Below are 25,495 nucleotides of genomic sequence, written 5' to 3'. Positions count from 1 at the left end.
TGTATCCTGCAACACCCCTTATCTTACAAGAAATAAATGGAGAAAAAGGTAAGCAGAGAGAGGAACATAGCACCACCCAGAAAGAAGGGCTGGGAGTGGGATGTGCCTTTTGACTTAGGGTTCCTGCACTGTGAAGCTCCTAGATCCAAGGAAAAGTTGATGCCAAGGCACATGGAGATCTTTGAGGAGTGCCAGCCTTACAGAAGCTGAAAAGAGACAGGGACCTTTCCCAAGAGCCAACAGAGCTAGAAAGTCTTCAAACAGAACTGGCACGCAGAATGTGTCCTTTAGGATCCTAACCCGTGAGAGTATACACATCCACAAAAGGCACCCACCTATAGTATGTCTGCTATAGCAGCACTGGGTAGCTAACACAAAGGACAACAAGAATGACCCAGAAACTCTACTGAGGAAAATAGCAGGGACATTGAATCTAGAACAGGGGGTTGTCAGGCTTTCAAGACAGCACAGCCAATCCTGTCCCTCACAATAATTCAAAAATTATTCAAGAGCGATAAATATATTTTTAGAAACAAATGAAATCACCATTATCTGAATCACATCCTTTAAAATTTTGAAGTTTTACTTCAAAGCCACAAGTCGGAGATGCCAACCCTGAACTAGAAGAATGTGCTGCCCTGAACTCGTTTGCAGGATGTCCCCTTCCACACCTCTGATAGAGGACTACCAGCACACAACAATCTCCTAGATGCCTGTCTGACAGCCGTGTCTCTCTGTGACCCAAGGGCTTCTCTTTGCAGGTCCTGACTCCATACCTGCCCTCACGATCTGTCTTGGACATGGTGATGCCTTCGAAGGCCAGACGAGGACATTGTGACTCTGCTCCCAGGTTAGGCCTCCAGGATTCATCACCTGGCGAAAAGCACTGGTGGGGAGCTTGCATCCTAGCATGTCAATGATCAGGTACTGATTAACATAAGCCACTCATGTACAATATTGGTGGATATAAAGTCATTTCCTCTCATACTACACTGTATTTCTGTTTGTCATTACACAACATGTATTAGACAGTAGGCTGCATAAACAAGAAAAGGCTTTATAAAAGTTTTGAGCTGGGAATTCTCTACCAACATATCTTTAGATCCTGACCTGGGATAGACGGTAATCAGGATGACTGTAGGAATGGTGCCTCGGTCTGTTAGGAGAGAACCCGATGTAAGGACAACATGGGTAAGGAAGGTGATACATCCAAGAGAAAAGAGAGGGGCAGTAGCTATTAGTCTGTCAGGGCAGCTTTCCGAAGTCCAAGGATGACTTTGATGGATAACCAGAGGTATGTTCAACAGACAGACAGGTAGGAGGGTGGGATCTTCTACTAAACCTAAAGTACATCAGCAACGGAATAGAAAACTTCCTGTAATTATGGGTATTCTAGAATCTGTGCTGTGTATTACCTTAAGTGATGGTGAAGAACACAATCTGAAACTATCCCGGTGTGGTATTACTGAGTGCTTGGATTATGGCTAGTGCTGAATGTGCTTTATTTTTCCTTCAATTTTAACTAATTTTAAAATAGCTTCATGTGACCAATGGCTACCATTTGGGAGAGTACGGCCCTAAAGATCCTATAATGACAAAAGTAAAGAAAGTTCCTGGAATGTAGTAGTCAATAATTGGCCATATCATGAGATGAAATCTATGGAAATTGAGGCTGTCAAGGAAAAAGTCACAGGGAGAACTATAGCACTGGTAAACTAGACATCAACCCAAGGTTGAAGTCAAGCAGATCTCACCCACCCATGGACTATTTGCTATCCCTGAAACCCAGAACACTGGTACATCCTAAAATCATCATTCAGTTGAGATAGAGGTGACCTAAATTTCTGTTTCAGCTGTTTGTTCTAAGTGGTGTGCCACTATTTTATTTTTAAATTACCTATAATGCACCCTTTAAAATCCCCTAATTACAAATAGGATAAATATATAATTGCAGACTTTTAAAGAACACATATTATTTACTCAATACTCCATAATTACGGTCTTTTCCATGAAATGTATTCTTTCCTGGATGGTCTGTAATCACTCCTCTAAAGCTGCCTGGGGAAAGTCAGGTTGCGCTCCAGATTCAGTGTGCAGGTCACTGCTCCCATCCCATAAGACACTGCTGGCTATAAGTATCCAGTAGGCCCTCAACCACAAGAAGTACTGGGTCTGGTTACTGCACAGGTGAATTTCTGCCACCTCAGGCTCTTGCTGAAGATGGGATGCAGTTTAGGGTTTGAGAGTGTGAACCTCCTATTTCTCTCTTGACACTTTTGAATATAGGCAGAATGACTTAGAGAGAGAATAAGTCCTAACTGCCTGGTGAGTATGTCAACATCATCATTTACTAACTCTGCAATCTTATACAGGCTCTTAGCCGCTTATTATCAAGTCAATTCCAAGTCATGGAAACCTCAAGTGTGTCAGAGTGAAAACTCCATAGGGTGTTTTCTTCTAAGTCATTTCTAGAAAAATAGATTTGAACCTCTAGCTCTTTGGGTAGTAGTCGAACAGGTTTGTACCACTCAAGAACTCCAAGACAGGATCTTAATTCAAAAGCATCTTCTGAGAGAAATATTTGGACAAGGTGTTTCCAAAAAGTCTAATTGAGGAAAGGGGTAAGGAAAGCAGGGAAAAGGAAATTAAATGGTTTGTATTCATGTGCAGGTTACTGCTGTGTGTACCTTAAGAGGTGGTACCCGGCTATCAAAAGATATAGCGTCTGGGGTCTTAAAGGTTTGAAGATAAACAAGCGGCCATCTTGCTCAGAAGCAACAAAGCCCACATGTAAGAAGCACACCGGCCTGTGTGACCACAAGGTGTTGAAGGGATCTGGTATCAGGCATCTGCAGATTTGGGTCCCAAAGCCCATCTGTAGGCAACTGGACATCCCCTTACAGAAGGGTCACAGGGAGGAGATGAGCCAGTCAGGGTGCAGTGTAGCAACGATGAAACATACAACTTTCCTCTAGTGCCTAAATGCTTCCTCCCACTCCACCCCCACTATCATGATCTCAATTCTACCTTACAAATCTGGCTAGACCAGAGGATGTACACTGGTACACATAGGAACTGGAAACACAGGGAATCCAGGACAGATGATCCCTTCAGGACCAGTGATGACAGTGGTGATACTGGGAGGGTAGAAGGAAGGTGGGTTAGAAAGGGGGAACCAATCACAAGGATCTACATATAACCTCCTCCCTGGGGGGATGGACAACAGAAAAGTGTGTGAAGGGAGACATCAGACAGCGTTAGATATTGCAAAATAATAATAATTCATAAGCCATCAAGGGTTCATCAGGTGGGGTGGGGGTCAGGGAGGGAGGAGAAAAAATGAGGAGCTGATACCACGGGCTCAAATAGAAAGCAAATGTTTTCGGAATGTTGAGGGCAACAAATGTACAAATGTGCTAGACATACAATGGATAATTGTATGGATTGTGATAAGAGTTGTACGAGCCCCCAATAAATTGATTTTTAAAGAGAGAGAGAGAGAGAGATGGTATAGAACATAATCTGAACCTATCCAAGGGAGATCAGGGAAGCTGATCTTTTTTTTCTCCCAAATGATTAGTTTAGACCTGTGATCAATTTTTACTAATAACATGACATGATAGTTTCGTGGGAAAGCATTACTCTCTCCAAAATAAAAGAAAGAGATATTCTCTCTCCATTCTTTGAATAATTGAATAAGCTTAGTATATAAAAAATAATGTTTTGTGAAGCTGTAGCATTTCATATCATGAAGCCACAAGCCTGAGGACAAAGTCAATACATGACCGTGCCAGAGAAATATATGAAGAATAGTCCAGCACCTAAATGAAGTCACATAGCCTCACAAACATTCAATCTCTAGTACAGTTAACAGCTACCAGGCACTTTACTCATTTGTTAACCCATTTAATCCTCACAAGAGTGAGTGAGGAAAGTTCTACTATTTAAAAAAAAAACAAAAAACCTCACTGCTGTTGAGTAAATGCAGACTCATAGTGACTTTATAGGGCAGAATAGAAGTACCCCTGTGAGTTTCTAAAATTGTTAACTCTTTACGGGTGTAGAAAGCCCATCTTTTCCCCACAGAGTGATTGGTGGTTTCAAATGGCAGACCTTGCAATTAGCAGCCCAACACATAAGCACAATACCACCAGGTAGTATCCTCATTTAAAGATGTAAAACTGATACCAAGAAATATCAAATAACTGGGCCATGCCCACACAGCTAACAATTATTCTGTTTCCTCTAGCTTTGAGGTCTGCACTCTTTTCTAACCACTACATTCTACAGCACTCTTCAGTTCTTATAATGTGCAAAAACAAATTTCTAGAAGTATAAATCACTTTGAAGAAAACATAGATATAAATATGCAATACCCTGGATTTGACTAAGGGTACTTATCCCAAAAGCATGAAACAAAAGAAGAAATGCATAAATTTCACTTCATCAAAATTAGAAATGTTTGTGCCAAAGGACACCATCAAGAAAAGTGCAGCGACAAATCACAGAAGGGAAGGAAACATTTGCAAAGCAAAAGGGGACTTGATTCACTGGGTGGCACCGCGAAGTATTCAACCACTAGCAGATGTGTGGACCACTAGAGCCCACTCGGGGCCTAGAGATCTGATGATAAAGGGCCACAGCCTTGAAAACCCTAGGAAGCTCATCGGGAATAGGGATGGGTTTGCTGGCAACCAACAACAAAATCTAGAGCTCTTACGACTTCATAATAAAGAGACAAATAACCCGCTTTTAAAAGGAGCAAAGGATCTAAAGAGAAATTTCTAAAGGAAAGACATATAAATGACCAATACACACATTAAAAGATACTCAGTGTCCTTAGGGGAATGCAAATCTAACCCTCCAGGATATATTACACCCTATGCACTAGGATGACTAGAATGTAAATGATAGATATGAACCAAGTCTGGAGAGAATATTAAATAATTAAAATCATTATGGCCCACTGAAGGAAATTAAAAATGATGTAGTCACTTTGGAAAACAATCTGGTAGTTGCTCAAATGATTAAAAATAGAATTATCAAGCAACCCAGTAAACTTTCTCTTAGGAATATACCCCAAAATATAAAAACCATATATTTACCTAGAAACTTGTAGACAAATTTATTCAGCAACATTATTCTTAATGGCTAAAAGATGGAAACAATTCAAATGGTCATGAATTAACATAAGAGAAAACAAAATGTAGCAATACAATAAAATATTATTTGTCCATAAAAGGGAAGGAAATACTAATATATGCTACAATATGAATGAATTTTGAAAATATTATACTGGATGAAAGAAGCCAATCACAGAAGCTTATACATTATATGTTTGAATCATATGGGAGAAGTTTCTGATCATAGCGAAGAAGTACAGTCAGAATGCTCCTTAGAGGCAAGGATAGCAAGACTTTGTCTTACTTACTTTGGATATGCTGTCAGGAGAGACTCCATTCCCTGGGGAAGGACAGGATTCTTGGTAAAGTTGACAGGCAGTAAAAAGAGGAAATCTCTAGAAGAGATGGAGTGACAGTGACTGAAACAATGGGTTCAAGCATAGGGGGAAAATTATGAGGGTGTCCCGGGACTGTTTCATTCTGTTATGCACAGGGTCAGTCACTATGTGCTGAAACTGACTCCATGGCACATAATAAGAACAACAATCATGTAAATTCTGATTGAAGCTGAGGAACGTTTAATGGAAGAAATGAAGTCAAAGAGCTGAACTTTCAAAGAGCAACTTGGGAAGACAAAGTAAAATATTATAATGAAATGTGCACATGCCTCACTAGAAAGCCAAAAAGGAAGGATATGCTTGGCATATCCTCAAGAAGAAATTCAAGCCTCGAGTTGCAATACTGAAAGATTCAATGGGTAAAATTGACTGCTTAAGGAAGGAGCCTAAGAAGATGGAAAGAATACATAGAGACACTGTACCAAAAATAATGATTTGACATTCAGCCATATCGAGGTAGCATATGAGCAAGAACCAATGGTATTGAAAGAAGTTCAAGCTGCAATGAAAGCATCGACCAGAACCAGAAAACTTATTGCCATCAACTTATTGCTGACACACAGCTACCCTGTAGGGTCATGTAGAACTGCCCCCTATGAGTTTCTGAATATCTTCAGAAACCACAAATATAATAAGACACTAATAAGTAAAATATACCTAAAACTTGGGTGACTTAACAATAAGATGTAATCACAAAATGGGTAAGGGACTTGAATAAGCATTTCACTAAAGAGAACATTCAAATGATTGCCAAACACATGATAAGATGCTCATAATGCTAGCACAGAGATGCATATAAAAACCAAAACTGAGATACCGTTTCATTGCTACTAGGTTGGCTAAGATTTTTTTTAATTTACAAATTTGGTGAGTATGTGGGAAATTAAGACCCTAGCCCACTGATGATGGAAATGTAAAATGATACAGCTGTTGTGGAAAAAATATAGTTTTTCCTAAGTAAATAGATATATAAAACTACTATATGACCCAGCAATTCCACTCCTAGGTATATACCAAAAAGACTTGAAAGCAGAAATCAAATAAGTATCTGTACACCAATGTTCATTGCAGTGTCATTCCTAATAGGCAAAGAGTGGAAACAATCTAAATGCCCATCACTAGAGGAAGAATGTGTCATATACATACCCTGGAATACTACTTAACCACTAGGAAAAATGAAATCTCGTAACATGCTATAAGAACTCTTGAGCAGAGATTCTATAGAAGAATCCACATCAAACAAGGGAGAAATGCAGAACAAAATGACAATTTTCATGGACTCCAGAAATCTTCAAGACATGAAGTTTAGATGAATATCTGAAACTATTGCCCTAAGATAATTTATGAAGTTTGAATCAAAAACATTTCATGAAGTTTTCTTAAATCCAAACAATATCCATAGCTGTGAAATTGATTCCAACCTTTAAAGCACGTAAGGTTTCCAAGGTTGTAAATCTTTCTGAAAGCAGACTGCTTCATTTTTCTTCCATAGAGTGCCTGGTGGGTTTGAACTTCCAGCCTCTCCGTTAGCAGACCGAGATTTACCCACAGTGCTAGCTAAATAGATAATAAATGTCTGTCTCAAGCATTATGCTCTTTTAGGATCGATCTATATGAGCTCAAACTGACAGCAGCAACTTGAAAGATTACACAGGAACCACTGGGGGGGAGGGGTAAATTGATATCAGTAGGAGGAACAACTCAGAAGAGGAGAGGGAAGAGTTGCACAACTCAAAAAATGCAATCGGTGTAGAAAGTGTTGAATTGGTCTGTTTTGCTGTATATATTCTCAACAATAACAAAACTAATTAAACTATATTTTAATTAAAAGAGTCTATCTAGAAAAAAAACAATAACAAGGAGTTTAAAAATTTGGAACTTGCATTCTGACACAGCTGTCTGGGGGATTCAAGACCACTTCATGTTGCCCTACCAAGTGCCTACTAAGTATGATGAGCCAAATGAGATGCAGACACAGGCATGTGCCTCAGTGGGTTTGCCCATTAAATATGTCTGTATAATATTTCCAGAGAAGTTTATCTGCTGGCTAGTGACCCCTCACCAACCCTGTCTGGATGCTTGGGAATGAATAGACTGCTCATGGGCGAAGAGCAGCCATCTTGGGCTTGGCTTCTCTTCAGGAGAATTCTGAGGCAATACTTTATTTTTGGTCTTTGTCTTCATTTCTCTAAAGGGGAGATATCAGCAAAACATTTTTAAGGTCATTCCCAGTTCCTGAATGGAGAATGCTGGAAATCTCAGCAAAGTTGGCATACAACCCTGGTTCTTGAGATAGAATGTTCTCCCCTTGCTTCAGAGGAGATTAAATTGGTATCTGGGTCCATTTGGGCCATGCTAGTCTTTTGTCCTCACAAATAATCTCCGAGATTATGCTAGGAAGATTAACTTTAAAGTGGGCTTGCTCTCACACCTGCTCCTAGCACTCTTTCATTTCAAATAGCATAGAGAGGGTACAGAAATATCCAGATCAAGGTCCCTAGACTGTACCTTGCTGTCTGTATAATCTTGGACAGATCTTGCTAAACTGTAGTTTTCTTGTCTTTGAAATGAGAATATACTATCACATGATCCCATTATAGTGGTAATGAAATGAAATAAGGTATTAAAGAGTCTGTCATAATATCCAAAGTACATACCGTATATACTCATGTATAAGCCATGTTTTTCCACACATTTTAATGCCTTTTTGTGGTAAAATTAGGAGCTTCCACTGATATTCGGGTAAGTTTATACTAAAGTATATACGGTAGAAGTTGCTCAGCGAATAGCAAAGGGCAGGTGCACAGCTCCACCCAGTCTCCCCAGTACCAGTAGGCCTTTATGGATGCTAGCAATAAAGGGGAGTCAACCTCACCCTCAGAGCTATAGGAGCTAGTTGGGACACACTTCTGGGCCAGATAACAGACAAGGAGAGGAAGTAGGAGGAAAGATGGCGACCAGGTAGATTTACCTGCCCAGAGTTCCTGCTTCCAGACCAGAAAATTAACAGGTAAGGCGAATGACCCTGGGAGGCCGAGTACTAACACTAGAATTAGGGTCCTAGGGTCTGGTTCAGACCCCTGCATTTTTTCCCCCAACTCACAAAGCGAACCAAGAACGCACTGAAATGCTCTTGGTGCACTGAGCTGGTCTCACAGGGTCCAGACCAAGCCTCTGCCAGCGCCTTAGTCCCGCAGTGAGCAGCGATTACCCCAGGCTGCAGGCTAACCTTGGTCATAATGCCAGCCTTGAAGAGGACCTCAGAAAGCTGTGCAGTTAGCTATCATGCGCTCATAGTCCAGGGCTCAGGTCGGTGCAGGTAGCCATAGAATTGCAGCAACTGAAAATAAGTCATGACATTTCCCTGAGTCAGATCGCCATGTGGCAGAGCATACACGGGTAACCATAGCCCCGGGGGTGAATTCAGTTCCAGTTGACCAAGAAGAAAACAGCCTCTCTGATAAACTAGATCTCCTCCCCTGGGGGTCAGCATGACAACCCTGAAATCAGGGTGCCCCCCCACACACACAAGCGAAATAGAAAAGTAAGCAAAAATATTTTCTTGGTAAAAACTGCAAATCCCAGGCTCATAGTTTAACTCTAAGACAAATGTGCATAAAAGGTCCTTTAATGTACACTAGCATAATAAGGGAGCCAGAGCTAAGGAGTACCAGAAGTTAGCTACAGAGCCCAGAGGCTTTCAACTTACCCTGTTTCCCCGAAAACAAGATAGTGTCTTATATTAATTTTTGCTCCCAAAGATGTGCTAGGTCTTATTTTCAGGGATGTCTTATTTTTCCATGAAGAAGACTACGGTACGCATTTATTGTTTATTGTTTTATTAAATTAGACCTCACACTTCCTGTCTGCTCCAGCTGTGCTGCAGCCAACAGTGAACTGAGCAGCCACGCCTGCCACTACAGTCCAGAGTTATGGTAGCTTGGGGGGGGGGGGTCTTATTTTCGGGGGTCTTATTTTCGAGGGGATGCCTTATATTTCAGCGAGAGACCAAACTGTAAGTAGGTTTTATTTTCAGGGGATGTCTTACTTTCAGGAAAACAGGGTAACAATGAGCCTCCGGAGCAAGCATCAGTCTCAATAATTTCACTGAGCACAAATGCAAGGGACCAATTTAATTTCATTCAATTCCAGTTGGCCAAGGGAAAAAAAACCCACAAAAACCTCTGAGCTATTGGGGTATCAGCGGTTCTTGGCACAAGCTAGGGCAACTCCACAAGCCCAATGGGGGAGCTCCTGTCTGCCCTCAGTGGTCCCACATGCAGCCGGGGAGGTCCTGCCTGTCCTTTGTGTGACGAAGGGATCCCCTGTCTGTCCTAGGACCCTATACATGCTGAGGAAACCCTCCCACCCCCTGCTGCACTGCTGCACAGGCACAAGGCAGCTATACCAGTGATATTCAGGGCTCTACACCACTGCGGGAATCACTATCTGGCCTCAGCTGTGACCTTGCCTACAAAGGTAATTCCATCGAGCATCTGTGAGACCCTACACAAAGTGGACACACAGCCTTGCTAACTTGAGGCAGGGATATAACTCCTCCAGCTCCATGGTCAGATGGTCAGGGCCCAGTTATCTCCTTACTTATTTTTTTTGGTAATTATTTTAGTGAAGGCTCATACAACTCTTACCTCAATCCATACATACATCCATTGTGGCAAGTGCATTTGTTGCCATCATCATTCTCAAACCATTTGCTTTCTATGTGAGCCCTTGATATCAGCTCCTCATTATCCCCCTCTCTCCCCACTAGCCCCTCCCTCATGAACACTTGATAAATTATTATTATTTTGTCATATCTTACACTGTCTGATGTCTCCTTTCATCCACTTTTCTGTTGTCCATCTCCCAGGGAGGAGGTTATATGTAGATCCTTGTAATCAGTTCCCCCTTTCTACCCCACGTTCCCTCCACCCTCCCACTCTCACCGCTGGTCCTGCAGGGATCACCACTGTCACCACTGGTCCTGAAGGATCGTCTGTCCTGGATTCCCTGTGTTTCCAATTCCTATCTGTACCAGTGTTCATCCTATGTTCTAGACAGATTTGTGAGGTAGAATTGGGATCATGATAGTGGGGCAGTGGGAAGGAAGCATTTAAGAAGTAGAGGAAAGTTGTATATTTCACTGTTGCTACCCTACACCCTGACAAGCTTGTCTACTCCCCATGACCCTTCTGTAAGGGGGTGTCAAGTTGCCTACAGATGGGCTTTGGGTCTCCACTCTGCCCTCAACCTCATTCACAATGATATGATATTTTTTTATTCTTTGATGCCTGATACCCCAGATTCTACATCTTTTGATAGCTGGGCACCATCAGCTTTCTTAACCACATTTGCTTATGCACACATTTGTGTTCAATGATCATGTCGGAAAGGTGTGCATCATGGAATGCCAATTTGATTTTTAAAAAGTGTTCTTGCATTGAGTAAGTACTTGAGTGGAAGTCCAATGTCCATATGCTGCTTTAATACTAAACCTAAAATTATATACATGTAGATCTATTTTCCCACCAACCTATACATATGTACATGCCTCTATTTAGACCTCTATACATTCCCTTTGCCTCCTAATTCTTTCCTCTATTTCCTTTTACTTTTCTCTGTCCCACTGTCATGCTCAGCCTTCATTTGGGTTTCAGTAATTTCTCTCAATTATATTTTCCTTGATGAATCCCTACCAGGCCTCTCACACCCTCATTGCCACTAATTTTGGATCTCTTGTTGCTCCCTTGTCGCAAGGTTGCTCAACACCACCTCCTTTCCCCTGCCTCCCCTTCTCCCATGTCCCCAGGATCATAGGTCCCATTATTTTCTCCTCCAGACTGTACAGCCAGCCTATATTATCTATATAGATCTGCAGAGATAATAATATTCACCAAGAAAAGAAGAAAAAGCAAAAAAATAGACCACAACTATGACAACAAAAAAGAAAACCAATGACACAGAAAAGAATAAATGGATTAAAAAAGAAAAACCTGTAAATAGATCAAGGTCTGATTTTTTACCTCTAGGCATGTCATCCAGTCAAGTCTGATGGGGTGCCACACTCTGGCCCCAAAGTCTATCCTTTGCACTCCCTCGGGAAGCCCCTGCTCTACTTCACCCCTGCTTCTGCCACATGGCTTTAGTGTTTTGTCTTGGTGTCACGGAGTCAGACCAGGCCAATCCTGACACTGAGTCTCCAATGTTGTCCCCTGTAGGGCCATGGGTCATCAAGGGACATCGTGTCTCATAGTGGGATCAGCCATGTGGTCCACTCTGTGCATTGGCTGCTCTGAGCAGGAATATCATCCTCCAGGCCTGGTGGGCCAGGATGTGCTCCACTCTCTCTTCCTCCCCATTCATTTGCTCCCATGTGCTCTGATCAGACATGTCCCTTTCCCCAAACTGCAGCTTCAGTGCCGTACTCTAAAATAAATTCCTCTGAGCCCATGTAGCTGTGATTGAGGCCAATCCCACAGGCTCTTTCACTGGCTCCTCTCCATACCGACTCACCACATTCACATCCTGGAAGACCGGATTTAAGTCTGGTCCCTCTTTCCCTCTGGAGCCACAAACAATACCCTCCCCTTAGGAGGGTCAGTGCCCTATTCCCCCACAACAATTCCTTTTTTAAAATTTTACTCCCCCAACTCCTTTTTAGTTGGCTACCATATGTACCCGTGGATTTGGTCTGGCTCCTGCCATACTACATTAACCTCACCCCTGGAGTGTTTGTATACAGTAGCTTTTTCCTTATGCTCATTTTGCATTTTTCTTTTCTTTGCTTTTTAAAAACTTACCTCAGCAGACTCGTGTTGTACTTGTCCTTTTCTCCTGGCTTTACTTCACTTAGCATAATTTCCTCCAGTTCTTCCCATGCGGCGATATGCTTCATGCATTCATCACTGCTTTTATCAATGCATCGTACTCCATTATATGATGTACCACAGTTTTTTAATCCATACATCTGTTGGTGGAAATTTGGGTTGTTTCCATCTCCTTGCAATTGTGAACTGTGCCACGATGAACATTGTAGCACAGGTGTCTGGCTGTGGTTTGTTTCTTGCCTCTTCTGGATATATGCCCAGTAGGGGGGTTGCTGGGTCATATAGTAGCTCAATTTCAGTCTGTGTTAGAATTCGGCAAATTGATTTTCATAGTGACTGTACATACATGCAGGTCCGCCAGCAGTGGATGTGAGTTCCTTTCTCACCACAGTCACTCCAACACTTGTTGCTTTCTGATTTTATGAATTGTGCTATATTTGAGGGTGTTAGGTGGTATCTCATAGTTGCTTTAATTTGAACTTCTATTATGGCTAAAGATCAGGAACATTTTCTCATATGCTTATGGGCCATTTGGATTTCAAACTCTATAAAACATCTGTTCAGGTCCTTTGCTGACCTCCTCAGTGGGCAATTACATTTTCTCTTATTGTAAGCTTACAAAGTATTGTAGATGTTATTATTAAGGCCTTTGTCTGATGTGTCATTGCTAAAGATGCTTTCCCAGTGTGTGGGCTCTCTTATTACTCTCTTAGTGAATTCTTTCAATGCACACAGGTGTCTTATCTTCAGTATATCTCACTTGTCTATTTGTGACTCCTCTGTATTTATATCCTTCCCTATTTCTGATAGCCTAAGTATCCCCTGTTCCTAGCTACTCAGATTTGTCCCAATTCCATGATTAATGGCCCTAAATGTTTTGGGGGTTACCTCAAGGTCTTTGATCCACCTTGGGTTTATTCTTGTGCATGGAGTGAGGTCTTACTTTATTTTTCTGCAGATAGATATCAATTTTTCCATCACCATTTATTGAAGAGGGCATCTGCTTCCCATTTGATATTTTTGGGGCCCTTATCAAAAACCAGTTGCCTGTATGCTGTTTTTATTTCTGGTTCTTCAGCTCTTTTCAATTGGTCTGAATGTCTGCCATTACACCACTACCACACTGTTTTAGCTACCGGGGCTGAATAAAACTTACTAAAGTCTGGTAGAGCATGCCTTCCCACTTTTTTCTTCTTGAGGAGTTCACTGCTAATTATGAGCTTCTTCCCTCTCCATATGAAGTAGGTAATCAGTTTTTCCAGTTCTTTAAAGAAGGATGGTGGTATTTTTATAGGGATAGCATTGAACATATGTAGTGCCTTGGGCAGAACTGACATCTTTAATACATTGAGTCTGCCAATCCATGAGCATGGGGTGCCCTTCCATTTGTCGAGGCGACTCTTGGTTTCCTGTAGTAGTGTTTTATAATGTTCCTCTTACAAATCTTTCATTTTTTTTAGTCAGGTATATCCCTAGATATTTCCATTTGTGTCTGGCTATTATAAAAGCTACTACCTTTTTAATTGTCTCTTCCGTGACCTTGTCTGCTGTGTAGAGAAGTCTGATAGACTTGTTTGTTGATATTTAAACCTGCCACTCTGACATATTCTTCTATTTCTTCTAACACTCCACTTGTGGAGCTTAGGGGATTTTCGATGAATAGAATCATATCTGTGAATAATGATAATTCCGCCTTTTTCTTCTCCATATGAATACTTAGATGTCTTTTCTTTGTCTTATGCTGTTATCTAGGACCTCCAGTACAATGCTAAATGGGAGTTGGGACAAGGGGCATCCTTGACGGATCCCCTTTTTCATTGGAACTGTTTTCTTCTTTTCTCCATTGACTAACAAGTTGAATGTTGCTTTTTCATATATAGCTCATATAATATTGATGAATTTTCCTTCTATTCCTATCTTCTTTATTGTCTTAAACAGGAATGGGTGTTGTATATTTTTCTGCATCTATCAATTTTATCATGTGGTTTTTAAAACTTTTCCTGCCAATGTGGCGAATAATACTAATGGTCTTATGTATGTTGAACCATCCCTGCATCCCTCATATGAATCCCACCTGGTCACGGTGGACTATTTTTAATATGCTTTGGTTTTCTATTGGCCAGTATCTCTTAAGGATTTTTGCATTGATGTTCATTGGGAATATTTGTCTGTAGTTCTCAGTTCTTGTCGAATCCTTGCCTGTTCTAGGTATCAGCGTTATACTAGCTTCATAAAAAGTTTTTGTATGTTTTCTGTCTTTTTCTATTTTCTGGAAGAGTTTGTGTAGGATTGGTGTCAGCTCGTCTCTGAATGCTTGGTAGAATTCTCCTGTAAAGCCATCTGGCCCAGGGGATCTTTGGTTCATAATCCCTTAAAAACCTTATCTATTTCTTCCATTTCTATGAGTCTGTTGTGGTTCTTGACATCCATCTGGGATAATCAGGGAGGAATTGTGTTTCCAAATATCTGTCCATGTCTTCCAAGTTGTTGAATTCATTAGAATATAGGCCTTCATAGTACTATGTAATTATCCTTTTGATTTCATTAGGGTCTGTTGTAATGTCCCCTGTTTCATCCTTCATCCTTGCAATTGACGTGTGTTCCATCCTTTCTTTGGTTAGGTTTGCCAACCGTCTATCAATTCTGTTAATTCTTTCAAAGAACCAAATTTTAGCTGTATTAATTTTCCCATAGTTTTCTTGTTTTCCCTCCCCTGTATCTCAGCTCTGATTTTTATTATATCTATCCTCTTGTAATTAGGAGGGTTGTTCTGTTGACTCACCTCTAATAGGTGTAAGTTCTGTGCCAACATATCTTCCACGAGTCTCTTATTTTTTCATGTGTATATTTATTGCTATCAGCCTTCCTCTAATAAATGCTTTTGCTGTATCTCAAAGGTTTAGGTATGTCAAAGTTTAGTTCTCATTGGTTTCTTGAAACTTCCTGAATTCATCTTTGACCTGTGTCATTACACACTCCTTTTGCAATAGAGAATGGTTAATCCTCCAATTGTTTGCCCTTGTTTTCTTCACCATGCTTCTGTTAATTTCCAGCCTTAGGGCATAGTGATCGGAGAGAGATGTTTGTATAATTAGATTTGTGTCCCAGCATGTGGTCTATTTTCAAATATGTACCATGTGGGCTTCAAATAATGTCAATATTTTGCCTTTGGGTGAAAAGCTCTGAAAATATCTACTAGGTCAAGTCGTTCAATTGTACTGCTTAGATCTGTAGCCTCAATGTTCAGTTTCTTTCCTTGTGATCTGTTTTTTGGTGTAGAAAGCTGATGGTGCTCGGCTATAAAAAGATATAGTGTCTGGGGTCTTACAGGCTTGGAGGTAAACAAAGTGCCATCTAGCCCATAAGCAGCAAAGCCCACATAGAAAAGCACACCTGCCTGTGTGATCACGAGGTGCTGAAGGGATCAACTATTAGGCATCAAAGAACAAAAAAATCATATCATTGTGAATGAGAGGCAGTGCAGATTGGCAATCCCGGGCTCATCTGTAGGCAACTGGACATCCCTTTGCAGAAGTTGTTGCAGTGAGGAGATGTTCTAGTCAGGGTGCAGTGTAGTATCAATGAAACATATAACTTTCCTCCAGTTCTTAAATGCTTCTTCCTCCCCCCACTATCATGATCCCAATTTTGCTTTACAAATCTGGCTAGACCAGAGGATGTTCACTGGAACAGATAAGAACTGTAAACACAGGGAATCCAGGACCAGTGGTGAGAGTGACGATACCAGGAGGGTGGGGTAGAAAGGGGAAACGATTGCAAGAATCTTCATATAACCTCCTCCCTGGGGGATGGACAACAGGAAAGTGGGTTAAGGGAGACACCGGGCAGTGTAAGATATAATAAAATAATAATAATTTATAAATTATCAAGGGTTCATGAGGGAGTGGGGAACGAGGGGGGAGGGGAAAATGAGGAACTGATACTAAGGGCTCAAGTAGAAAGCAAATGTTTTGAGAATGATGAGGGCAACAAATGAACAAATGTGCTTGACACAATGGATGTATATATGGATTGTTATAAGAGTTGTATGAGCCCCCAATAAAATGATTTGTTTTAAGTAGGAGCAACAATAGGCAAAGGAGAATTTGGAAGTGAAATGAAAGATTATTCAGCAATATAAAAGTAGTACATCAGTGACTGCTATTGCTCAAGATTTAGGCATCAATGACAAGTCTCAAAACAAAGAAAAAATTCTCCAAAGTGGTAAAGGATCACCTTCACTGAAGTTACAAGGCTGACAAAAACAGAGAAGGTTCTCTATCAGATATGGCAAGATGACGTGAATTGACCAAACGCAAAAGCAAATGATGTGTTTACACATTGATGATAATTGCTAAACCTTATTCAACTTGCTTAAAGAAAAAAGTAGGGCCAGACCATGATATGGTGTTTGCATAGTGTTCAAATCATGTAGCATCCTATTTCAGAGAGCATATCCTGGGTGTTGTGACGCATCGTGTTCTTTCGGGGATTCACAATCCTCATCATCATTCTTACTTGGCAGCCAAGTTAATTCTGAAACTGGCGACTCCTAACTACCATGCTACCTCAAAAGCACCAGATTCTGAAGCAGGAAATGAGGCTCACAAACAACAGGAGGTTTACCCACGGTCACAGAATGACCTTGTAGTTGAGCAAGGACAGAAACTCAGGCCCCAGCATCACTGAGTAAATATGTGCACTCTGTCATGGCTCTTTGCCTCTCCCTTCATGTTACTCGCTTCCAACCTAAGCAGTCCCCAAAGGCAGAATTTGGGGGCTCACCTCCACTTCTCACTCTACCACCAGGGTAGGACAACATCAAACTGCAGGTCACCCAGCAGCCATCATTCCTGAGGTTCCAGATCTCACACATGCCATCTTCTCCAGCAGGCCCAGTCCAGCCCAGGCTTCATCTAGAGCCTAGTTTCTCTCAGTTCCCTCCTCTGGCTGCTGCTTAACATGCACACGGGAACCTCTACGCTGAGCGTATAGATTTCTCTTTGTCTTTGGTGGTAATTATTAGCTGTCTCTGTGGGTGAATGCAGGCAGAAACAAAGGCAGCAAGGGTTGTAAAACCTTTTATCTCGATCAGGCCGCATTATTTGATAAGGTGCTAAGCTAATAGCAACGCATGTCAAATTGTGTTTAGACAGATCGAGGGGCTGGGATGGAGGATATATTTGTCTCTGGAAACCTGCAGCTGGAAGAATAAGAAGAAAGGCTCACTGATATTCACAATTCCATACGGAATGTAGGCAACCCAGCCTCTGGAGTGCTTGGCAGCAAGGGTCACTGAGAAAGCAGAGAGTAGTTGCCCCACATCATTCTCATTCCCACTCAAGCCCTTCACCAGGTCAGGATCCCCAACACCCAGGTCAGAGCTCTTATCTCCAGTATTTATTAAGGCAAGCCCTAAATGTGTACATCTGTTCCTTGCCCAACACAGAAGACCTATAAAACAGGGTCACTACTCACAGAAAATATCACAACCACTAGGATAATAAAACCCCCAAATCATTTTTCCATCAAATCAATTCCCACTAATGATGACTCTGTGTGTTTCAGAGTAGTACTGCTCATAGGATTGTCTTCGTTGTAATCTTTGCAGAAACATATTGTCAGGCCTTTCTTGCACAGTACTGCTGGATGGAGTTAAACTGCCAACCTTTAGGTTAATGGTTGAGTGGGAAACATTTGCACTATGGAGACTTTGGACCATTGAGAATTAGTGCTCTCTAGTGCTATCCTGGGCATTCTTAAGAAGAATGGCTGGAAAACTCAGAGAAGGCTGCCTGGTCGAGGTGGAATTTCAACTAGATTTTGCATTATGAAAGCGGGTTGGAACAAGAATCTGGAAAGGTATTTCTAACCACCAAGAGCCCTAGTGGCATAGTGGTCACCCAAAGGGCTGCTAACTGCAAAGTCAGTAGTGTGAAACTCTGCTGGAGAAAGATGAGCTTTCTATTTCCACAAAGATTTATTGTCTTGGAAACTCAGAGGGGCCATTCCAGCCTGTCCTATAGGGTAACTCTGAGTCAGCATTGACATGATGGCAGTGAGTTTGGTTTGTGTTTTTGGAAGCTCCCTTAATGTGAGGTCCTAGGTGCAAATTTGGTGTCTCCTCAAATCCTGCCAAGTACTTCCTCCCATCATTTTTCCAGAGGTCCAATGAGAGGCTTCACCCATCTTCAAATCCCCAGAGCGGACCTATAGCTCTTCGCTCCATAACCACTGTGAGCTACAAGGCAGCATTAGTGCCAGATGAGAAAGGGAAGATGCAGATACCACAAATTCCCATGATGTCACTAAAGGTCACCGTTGATTCGAATCTTGGTTGGGGCTCTCTGTGAAGTAGACTCAGGGTTCAAATTCAAGTAGCTTATTTGGGAGGTAAAGGAAGAGGAGTGGGGGAGTGGGACAATGAAGGCAGGCATCAAATACGTTTTCAAGCCAGCTACCACTGTGAGCAGAGGTGGTTGAGTGGTAGAATCCTCCCATTCAATGCAAGAGATGATGTTGTGTTCTCAGTGCATGCACAGTTGTCACTTATCTTTCAGTGGAAGCTTGTCTGTCTCTGAAATGCTGAACAAAGTTCAGCAAAGCTTCCAGACTAGGAAGAAAGTCCTAGTGATCTGCTTCCAAAAATTAGCCAATGTAAATCTTACGGGTCATAACAGATTGTCTATGGACACACTGTGAGTTACAGGACAGCTCAGAGGCAGCATGGATGGTATTCAGCTAGAGCCTCTTGGGAAATGCTTTGATCAAACTCAAAAGCTAGCTTGCCTTGAAGTTATTCCACCGAGAGAGCTGGGGTGTCTATATCCCAGTTTCCTCCCATCGTCCATTGACAGCTGACAACAGCCTCATTCACAAGCATCTCCAGCCTGCACCAGAGTTTTACAGCAAGAGAACGTCCCCAGATAACAAAATGCAGGTGCTAGCAGGTAGGACTGCGGCCAGCCATGCATGGAAATGTTGCAGCCAGGGTAGTATACTCCTAGTGCCTTCTACCAGCTGCATTTCCTACACTACAGCCTTCAAATTGGGAAAAATCAAGCTAAATGAAGACAAAATTGTTTCTTTACTAAGGAGTCCTCTTGACATACACTGATAACTTTCCAAAAATATTTCACAGGATGTATTACACTACACATCTCCCCATACTCTGTTTTCCTCCTTACATAAACCCTACTTGGTAAAGTAGGACTGCAAAAAAGAGCAAGACTCTTCCTGAGATGGACTGATCTATGGCTGCAACAATGGGCTCAAGAATAAACCATAATTGTGCTAATGGTGCAGAACTGGGCAGTGCTTTGCTCTGCTGTACATGGGCTCATTGAGTCCAGGCCAATTTGATGGCATCTAACAAATACACCTATTAGCATCTCACTGGACAATGGATAATTTTTATTATCCAGAGCTTGCTATGGAATAATAGCAAAGACGGGTTCTTATGGCACTTGGTCTAAGATCCTCCCATTTGCTTAACATTTGTGGAAAGAAAATGACCAGCAATCTCTCTCCCCAGCTTTGACCCTAGAGAAGCCTTCTCACCCAAGGAAACAAAAATAAAATATATTCCTGTGCCATAGCAATAGCAAAGAAGAAATTAAAAAGTAGAAGCAACCTAAATTCCATCACAAGAGGGGTTGGCTAAATAATTCCCCATGCTACATTAGCACTAAAAGTATTGACCTCAAGAGAATACTAAGACACATAATCAAGTGACAAAATCAATGCACAGAACAATACTTACAATATGATGCCATTTCTGTTCAAGTAAAGAAAACAATAAACATCCAAACACACTAAAATATGCATCTCTCTATACAGATGTAAATGTATGTGTACACTGAGAAAAAGTCCACAAATCATATGCACCAGAAATAGAACAATGATCATTCCTAAGGAAAAGGAAAGCCAAGATTGGGTATGTGGTGGGAAGGTCAGAGCCTTCAACTTTATCTATATTGTTTAAATTTCACTAACAAAAATGCATTACAATGTAATGACATATGCAATTAAAAATAAGTGAAAATTGTTCTTCAATAACTGTAGAAACAGTATGGCAATATAGTCACCAAATATTTCTAGGGTTTATTTATGAATACAAGGTGAGTTAGTCTGGGTAGACTAGAGAAACAAATTGATAGACAGGCATGTGTGTATAAAAAAAGAGGTTTATATACAAGAGCAATTGAATATTGAGAAAACACCCCAGTCAAATCCAGATCAAGTCCATAATTCCAATATTAGCTCATATGTCCAATACCAATCTATAAGTTCCTCTTCAGACTCATGCAACACATGCAATAATGCCAAATCCAGGAATATCACAGGCCAGTGGGTGGAAAATCTTGTGGATTCAATGGCAGTGGAAGCATCTCTCAGCACTGGCAGGGGTTTCCACATGGTTCCTTCAGCTCTAGGGCTCTAGGGAGTATGTCTGTGTCCCACCTTCTGTGAGCTACTTATCTCCTTAGAACCTCCAAATGAGGTCATCAAACTGTGACCTGATTGGCAGGCTAAACTCCACCCTTTCACTTTTAAATCTCAAATTGATCATAGATTATGTAACTACCACACTAGGGTTATGGGTGTTTTTAATTTTCTTCTGTTTCCTTATCTTGAAAATTTCCACAAAATGCATGCATTATTTTAAATGATAAAATAAAAACATAAAATAATGCTTAATTAAATACCCACTATACAGACCTAAAATGCAGACCTGGCTCCTCCTCTCAGAAGGGTTTGGACCCAATTCTCCCATTACTGACTCTTCTTAGGGCCAGCCACTATTAGTGTGACCTTGGGTTGGTCTGTCCCTTCTTTGGGCCTCCATGCCCTCACTCATCAAATAGACTCAAATTTGCTCTACTAGCTTCACACTTTCTAAGGCAGGGAGGCTCCATGAGATCATTGTTGGTGCTGTTGCTGTTAGTGTTACCTGCTGTCACCCTGATTCATCATAAACCTATTCACAAATCATTGCCCAGTTTTGTCAGATCAGACCATTTCCAATCCATAGGGTTTCCACTGGCTGATTTTGGAAGTAGATCACCAGACCTTTATTCCTAGTCCATTTTAGTGTGAAATTCTGTGACACCTGTTCTGCATAGTAATACACAAGTATCCATTGACAGGCCGATGCTGACTACACAGGAAGTGCATTGACCAGAAAGCAAACTGGGTCTGGTGCATGGAGAGTGAAGGTTCTACAATGAAACTATCACTGCTCCCCATGAAGCAGTAATTAGGTTTGTTGTGTATTCGATCCCTGCTTGACCACAGGTCGACTTTCTAAGAAATTTGAAGAAAAACTAAACTTGACTGGTAGCCTTTCCAACCAGAGTGTATAACTCCAGACCCAGGGCAGGAGGTCGACACCAAGGAGTCTCTGGAACTGTATGTCAGGTTGCTCAAAGAAACATAAAACATGCAAGTTAGACACACGAGTGATGCCTGGCTAGAGGAGCGGTGTCTCCTAAAAGCACATCTCTGAGTATCAGATTCTCCACTCTACTTCTCTGTAGCATGTTCTGCACATGCCCATGTTAAAAATAACTGTAGCATGTGAGTCCGGGAGTGGCCTCCCAAGTAGTCTGAAGGCCATTCAAAGCTGGTTTGGCACACCAGTCTCCCTCTGGGCAGAACGCACCCGTTCGTTTCCCCCCCTCTTGTCCTCCTTCCTTGTGTCTGCCACTTCTACTTGCCTCTTGTGGTGGCCCCAGGAACCCTAATGGCTGTCAGCTTCAGGATAGTCATAGTCACCCCAAGTCCTTCAGGACAATCGAGAAAGACTCCTAACTCTAAGACCCATTCCTGAAACCCAAGCTGTCAAATGGCTCCAATCTTCAGCATGTGCAAGTCATTCCTTGAGTCTCACTGGGGTCCCTCTTGCTATAACTGAAGTCCAATTCCTATTATTCCAGCCCTAGGAAGAATGAAGAGAGGAGAGCAGATTCCAGGTTCAAATTACACTGGACATAAGTGCTGATGTATGGGCTGGTGACATCTGTTGTCCCGAGTGATGACTGGGATCCCTAGCCAAGGCCAAGAATGGGTCATAACTTCCACCCCATTATAGCATGAAACTCCAGCAAGCCAGCTGGGTATGCATATGCTTTCCTTCTCTAAAGCTCCCCAAATTCATTACATCTGTATCTGTGTTCTGCCTAGGGAAGGCATCAGGCAACCTCCCTGCCCTCACAAAACTTCCATTCAGTTGGGGGACTCACAGCTTTTGGGAATTTCTGAAGGGACTAAATGTTAAAATGCTCAACTGCTAAACAAAAGATCAAAGGCACCCCAGGAAAAAAGACCTGGCAATCAGCCAACAGCAATCCTATAGCGAGTAATTCTACTCTAGCAACGTGGAATTGTCAGGAGTAAGAGTTGCCCTGAGGATAACTGGCTCTTTGATGCTACTGTGTGAAAAGAAAACAAACATTGTGTCTAAAAACCCCCAGAACAAAGTATAGCAGGCAAAGCTCAGTCTAGGGATACTGGGATGGATCCTCTCTGTGGAGGAGCTGCTACCTAAGGTGCATGACAGGGGGGCTTGAGAGACTTTACAAAAGCAGAGGTTGCTGACCCCAAATAGCCAGTGGGCCAGGGAATGCTGAGAAATGTGTTCCACTAGAGGTGAAGGACTTCTCAGGAATATGGAGGAGATAAAATGGGCAACAGAAGCTGAGATCAGTCTTTGAAGCCCTTGCTTGGGGCACCAAGAATTGAGATTTGGATTTCACTCCCTAGGTCCACTTTCTTGAAGAGCTTACCAAAAAAAAAGGAAAGTGGAGAGAGAGTTTCCATGATTAAATTTTTCAGGTGGTAAAACTATGATGCTTCAATGGCTCATACATGATATTATGCCAAAACCCACAAGATTGTCTAACACAAAGAGTGAGTGCCAATATGAAGTATGGACTTTAATTAATAATAATGCATTGACCTGACTCACAGGGAACATGGGACCTGTATCCCACATCATAAGTTTCTAAGTTCTTAAAAACTTAAGCTGGAGATTCTCCTGCCTAAACCCCCTTTCTGACAAAGTACAATAAATTCTCAACAATGAGATGTGGGTACAAGTGATACCTAATTCTCACTGGCCCTGGCCTGAAAGGAAAGGGCACATCCTGCACTTGCCCTTTTGTGCTCCCTGACTGTGTTGCAGATATGATGGGAGGAAATGTAGCAGCCACAGTTGACACAGAGTCACATATTGGGGGTGGCAGCATCTCAACTTGACCTCTTAGCTCTGGTGTGTTACCTGAGTTAAAAATAATAATAAAATAAATATATGAACAAACAAAAAATATTTAAAATGTATTAAAACTGGTTCATTAACTGTAACAAGTATATACAACATAAATTCAAGATATTAATGATAACAGAAGAACCTGTACAGAGGGAAGAGGGTCCACATGTAATGACAGGAATCAAAAAGTTTATGGAAAAATCACATTAAAAGATAATAAGATTTTGTCACAAATTTTTGAAGCCCCCTCATATGTTCATTATGATTTTCCTGCACATTTATAACTAAAACAAACTGCACTCAAAAAAAGTATTTTTGCAAACAAATTAAGACGTGTGTCAAGAGATGGGTGGCATGATTAAAGTTGGCCCACATCAGGTTACAGAACAGTGAGTCAGTTTCTTTGAGGTGGAGTTTTCAGGGGCCTTTCGCATGTTACTGTGCATGAAAAGTCCAAAGAAGCTGCCCTTCTCCAAACTGTTTGATCAGGAAACCCTTTCTTCCCAGGGCTCCTCCCGAGGCTAGCCGTCTATTGACCACACTTCAGGAAAACCCTGAGGAGAAAGAAATTGGTGTTGGAGAATGTTGAATGTGCCATAGGCTGCCAAAAGGACAAATGCATCTGTCATTAGTCCAGTCAGCGTGCTCCTTCGAGGCAAGGATGGCGAGACTTCATCTCACGGACTTTGGACATTCTGCCAGGAGGGACCAGTGGCTGGAGCAGGAAGGACATCATATGTGGTAGAGGGGCGTGAAATAGAGAAGCCCCTTGACAAGATGGATGGACACAGTGGGCAACAATGGGCTCAAACGGGTGCACAATTGTGAGGATGGCGCAGGACCAGGCAGTGTTTTCTTCGGCTGATCATAAGGTCACTGCGAGTCAGAACGGACTTAGTGGAACCTAACAACAGCAGCAGTGCTCTCAGAGCCTGCTGTGGGAAACAGGAGCCCCGTCTGGCTTGCTGTAGGCAGGGCCTGTGGGCTGGTCTCTCTTCCTATATTAGGTGAAGAGCAGGGCCAATGAATCTAAGGTCACTTTCGGATCTCATGATCTGGGAGTCAGCACCCCTTCAGTCACCGTTCTACTCAGCAAAGTCAGTATGCAGTAGGGCTAGTCAAATGTTGGGAACCCAGAATACCCCAGCTCTGGGCCTTCTACACCCCCAGGGAGCAGTACTGACCTTCTTTGGCTTCAGCAAGACCAGCCTAGCCAGTCAGTGAAGCTGGTCAGCAGCAGATTCCCCCAGCTGATATGCTCGGACGGATATTATGGGTCAGAGCCTAGTGAGCTTGAACCCTGTACACTCCGCTCTGCACGCAGATGATCTAATTTCATCCTTATAGTCATGCAAACAATGCTCATTTTCCAGACAGAGAATCTGAAGTTCAGAAAGTTTAAGTGACCAAAAACACAAACAAAACTCTGCCACCGAATCAATGCCAACTCAGAGTGACCCTATAAGACATGGTAAGACTGCCTCTGAGTTTCCAAGAGAGTAGCTCTTTACAGCAATAGACAGCCCCATCTTTCTCCCAAGAAGCAACTGATGCTTTGGAATTGCCGACTTTGAGAATCACATCCCCATATACAACCACTATTCAATCATTGACCAGATTTAGAAAATCACACAGCAGTGGATGTGAGGCCTGATTCTGTGACTCTCCCCTTATCCACTAATCTGCTGCCAGTGAGTGTGTGCAGATACAAACCAACATCCAACTGTTCCTCACTTGGCACTCTGCAGAGCAGTTGTGCACATTCATGTATCCAAGCTCCATAGCCCAAGAGTCTGATACAAAAGCTTCGCATTAGAACACACCAGTGCACAGTGAATACCCATACTTACACAGCCGCCCACAGCACACCCACACTCA

Source organism: Tenrec ecaudatus, chromosome 12, assembly GCF_050624435.1.
Source record: "Tenrec ecaudatus isolate mTenEca1 chromosome 12, mTenEca1.hap1, whole genome shotgun sequence".
Classification (NCBI taxonomy): Eukaryota; Metazoa; Chordata; class Mammalia; order Afrosoricida; family Tenrecidae; genus Tenrec; species Tenrec ecaudatus.
Note: the sequence above shows the minus strand (reverse complement) of the source record.